The sequence below is a fragment of the Hevea brasiliensis genome, chromosome 4 (genome assembly GCF_030052815.1).
Source record: "Hevea brasiliensis isolate MT/VB/25A 57/8 chromosome 4, ASM3005281v1, whole genome shotgun sequence".
NCBI lineage: Eukaryota > Viridiplantae > Streptophyta > Magnoliopsida > Malpighiales > Euphorbiaceae > Hevea > Hevea brasiliensis.
This window is the reverse complement of record NC_079496.1, coordinates 31,563,709-31,568,204: the sequence shown is the minus strand read 5'-3', so window position 1 is coordinate 31,568,204 and position 4,496 is coordinate 31,563,709. Positions and strand designations below refer to the sequence as shown.

Sequence of the window (4,496 nt, the reverse complement as noted above, 5' to 3'; positions counted from 1 at the left end):
CGGGCCGTGTATCCGTCGACAATCAGTTTCCTGATTTTGCTCCAGTTGCAGTTTTTGACAAATAGAAAGACTCTTAAACCTAACCCTAGGCCATTTATTATAAATAGAAGAGGCAGTAGCTGTCAAAAGGGAGAAGAGCTTCGTTCTTCACTCACATTTTAGATTTCTTCAATTTTCTTCTTTAATTTTCTGTAAGCCATGAACATGAGTAGCTAAGTTTTTAATTCAGTTCAAGGGATTCAAGTTCTTTTGCTTAATTTGTGAGATCAGGTACTTAATTTAATTTATATCTTTTAAATATCTATTATTTTCTGATTTTATTGTCTTTGATCTATTGAATGATTTGCTAAAAAGGCCTATTAGTTAATTGTTTGATGTGGTCAATTGCTAGTTCATCTTCATAATCCATAATTATTGTGTAAGATTGAACATGAGTAGCAATTAGGTTTTATTGATTATGATCCCAGTTTTCGATAATAACCTAAGGAAACAATAGGGTGAATTAAATGATTTATGCTTCATAAATTGCTGTTCAGCTTAACTACTTCCTATTCTTGAAGCAGTTATTAATTTGATGAGGATTGGTTAATACCAATTCAGTTAATAATTAGAGTCAACAAGAGTGCTGGGCTCGAATTGACAAGTATAGGGAAGTTAGGGATTTTACCTCACTGTTTGGTAAATCTACGTTAAGTATTCAATAAGAAATAATTGTATTTCTTTTGTCTATGATCGAATCAATGCATTGGAATGCGAATTACCTTGGAATGAAGTTTGTTTAATTTGAGAGTTTCATATTTAATTTTAGTTCTTAATTTTTGATTTTTGATTTCTTCTTTGGATTGCGAATTACCCCCTCCAACCTTTGTTTCTTTTTCCATTATACAAATGCACGAAATTTAATAATTTAGTCTCTAGGGTTAGACCTGGATTTACCACTTCCAACAGAAAATATTTCATAATTGGTGATTTCTGTTAATTAATTTCTGGTGGATTCGACAGCCATCAAGAATTTTAGCACCGCTGCCAGGGACTGAAATTTATTGGATTTCGTGTTTTTAGTGTTAGGATATTCTATTATTAATTTTGTTTATGAGTTATTGCTGTTTTTAGGTTTTCGAAAAAAAAATTATGGTGTTACTATTCATCAACAATTTTGGTTGAATTTGGAGGGCGGCCCATACCTATTTTGAAGGAAACGACGTTCTAATCAAGACCAATCAATCCATAGGATTCTTTGGCCCACCCTCTTGAGGCCAAATTCCATTGTTTTTTAGGATTTTGAGGCATTTTTCTGTTTTTACTTTGATTTGTTTTTGTATATGATAAGAACTTCTCAATCTGGTGAGTTGATCTTTGATCCAGAAGTAGAAAAAATAGCTAAACAGTTGAGAAAATTGGCTAAGCAGGCTAAGAAAATTCCGAGTACATCTGAAGGAGTCCAATCTCCAAGGGAGTTAAGTTTGGATTCGGATTTGGATTCAAATTCTGAAAACGAAACCATGGCTGCTAGGACTTTGAAAGAGTTGGTTGCTCCTGATCTAAACCAACAGCCTTTGTGTATTCAATACCCTGCTTTAAATATTGCTTTTGAGTTGAAATTTGGACTTGCAGGTGAGGATCCATATAAGCATTTAAAATAATTTCATGTTGTGTATTCCAGCATGAAACCTCAAGGAGTTTCAAAGGATCAAATCAAGTTTCGAGCTTTCCCTTTCTCACTGGAAGGAACAGCTAAGGATTGGTTGTATTACCTTCCTTCTGGATCTGTCAACTCATGGAATGGGATGAAGCAGATATTTCTGGGGAATTATTTTCCTGCTTCCCGTGCTGCCAACATAAGAAAAGAAATTTGTGGCATCCAACAGTACAATGGAGAGAGCTTGTATGATTATTGGGAGAGATTTAAGAAACTGTGTGCAAGCTGTCCCCATCATCAAATAAGTGAGCAGCTTTTGATTCAATATTTCTATGAGGGACTTCTACCAATGGACCGCAGTATGATAGATGATGCTAATGGAGGAGCTTTGGTTGACAAGACACCAGAAGAGGCAAGGAGGCTGATTGCTAACATGGCAGCAAATTCTCAGCAGTTTGGAATGAGAATGGATCACACACCTATGAAGGTTAATGAGGTAAGTACATCTAACCTTGAGAAACAGATTTCTGATTTAACTTCTTTGGTGAGGTAGTTGGCTGTAGGGAGCATGTAAACTATTAAGGTATGTGGAATTTATTCGGGTCCGGGTCATGCTGCTAACATGTGTCCTACGTTACAAGAGGATGAATCAATGCAACATGCTAATGCAATAGGAAATTATGAATAGCCACAACGCAGGTATGATCCCTTTTCTAGTACTTATAATCCAGGATGGCGAGATCATCCCAATTTGAGTTATGGGAATCAACCGATGCAAAACCGATATCATCAGCAGATACCACAAATGAATCAACCACAACCACCTCCAACTCCCTCAAATCAAGGTATGTCACTTGATGAAATTTTTAAGGCTTTGGCTAACAATACACAATAGTTTCAGCAAGAGACCAGAAATAGCATTCAAAACATAGAGAGGCAGATTGGTCAGTTAGCCTCATCTGTGAGTAAGTTGGAAGCTCAAGGTTCTGGAAAGCTTCCATCACAAACAGTCATGAATCCCAGAGAAAATACGAGTGCTATAGAGTTGCGGAGTGAGAAAGAAGTTGATAATCAGACTCCACATGAGCTAATGAAAAAGAAGAAGCAAGGAGCAAAGGAGTCTGAAGTTCCTGAAATTGAGGTAAATACTGAACCTAAACTGAATAAGGTTAATAATTCTGTTCTTCCTCCATTCCCATGCAAGTTAGCTAAGACTAAGAAAGAAGAACAAGAGAAAGAAATTTTGGAGACTTTCAGGAAGGTGGAGGTTAATAAACCTTAGCTTGATGCAATCAAACAAGTTCCTAGGTATGTTAAATTCCTTAAGGAACTATGCACTACAAAGCGCAAGTTGAGAAATAATGAGAAGATCAGTGTGGGGGAAAATGTGTTGGCATTAATTCAGCAAAAATTACCCCCCTAAGTGTAAGGATCCAGGTTCGTTTTCTATTCCCTGTAGAATAGGTGAGTCTAAATTTGAATGTGCAATGATAGATTTAGGAGCATCTATTAATGTTATGTCAAATTCAGTTTTTCAAACTTTAAATTTGGGTCCTTTGAAAGAAACCAGTGTCATTATTTAGTTAGCTGATCGTTCTAATGCTTACCCATTGGGAGTAGTTGAGGATGTGTTAGTGCAGGTCGGAGAATTGATTTTTCCTGCAAATTTTCATATTTTGGATGATGGTACCTTAACTATGGAGTTTGATGGAGAGATTGTCAAATTTAATATCTTTGATGCCATGAAGTATCCTGCTGATGACCATTCTATTTTTTCTATTGATGTTATTGATACATTTGTGAAGGATGTTTTTGAGTTAAGTATGGAGGATGAGTTAGAAGTGGTGATTAGTCAAGGAATTCAAGAAATTAATACCAATCAGCTATTAAGTGTAGAGGTTCAAGAGGCAGTAATGGCATTGCAGTCATTACTTCCTGTTCCAAAAAGGTATGGAGTATCAAAGATTGACTTACCTGTATATCACATAAAATTATTACCTTCTGTGGTGCAGGCACCAGTTCTTGAACTCAAGCCTTTACCTGAGCATTTGAAGTATGTTTACTTGGGAGACAGTGAGACACTTCCAGTTATCATCTCAAGTAATTTAACAAAGATTCAAGAAGACAAATTGATCAGAGTTCTGAGAGTACACAAGGAAGCAATTGGATGGACAATAGCTGACATCAAAGGTACAAGTCCATCAGTGTGCATGCATAGGATTTTACTGGAGGATGAGGCTAAACCAAGTAGAGAAGGTCAAAAGAGGTTGAACCCACAGATGATGGAGGTTGTGAAGAAGGAGATTTTAAAGCTACTGGATGCAGGAGTTATTTACCCAATTTCAGATAGCAAATGGGTAAGTCCAGTCCAAATAGTGCCAAAAAAATCAGGAGTCACTGTGGTAGCAAATCAAGATAATGAGCTTGTTCCAACAAGGATTCAAAGTGGATGGCGAATGTGCATAGATTACGACAAGCTGAATTCAACAATAAGGAAAGACCACTTCCCACTGCCATTCATTGATCAGATGCTTAAGCGATTAGCAGGTAAGTCTTATTTCTGCTTTCTTGATAGCTTTTCTAGATATAATCAAATTGTGATTGCACTAGAGGATCAAGAGAAGACTACCTTCACTTGCCCTTTTGGAACTTTTACTTTTAGAAGGATGCCCTTCGGGCTTTATAATGCACCTGCCACATTTCAGAGATGCATGATGAGCATATTTTCAGATTACATTGATAATTGCATTGAGGTGCTCATGGATGATTTTACTGTGTATGGTGATTCATTTGATGCATGTTTACATCATTTGGTTTCTATTCTTGAGAGATGCATTGAGAAAAATCTTGTTTTGAA

General features: G+C 36.4%; 1 non-coding gene across 1 annotated transcript; it reads right to left on the bottom strand.

The window, feature by feature from the left end:
• Positions 1 to 1,835: 1,835 nt before the first annotated feature.
• LOC131179565 (small nucleolar RNA R71) lies at positions 1,836 to 1,942 on the bottom strand. The gene has a single exon (XR_009148456.1). It is a non-coding gene; the product is annotated as a small nucleolar RNA R71 (small nucleolar RNA).
• Positions 1,943 to 4,496: the final 2,554 nt, after the last annotated feature.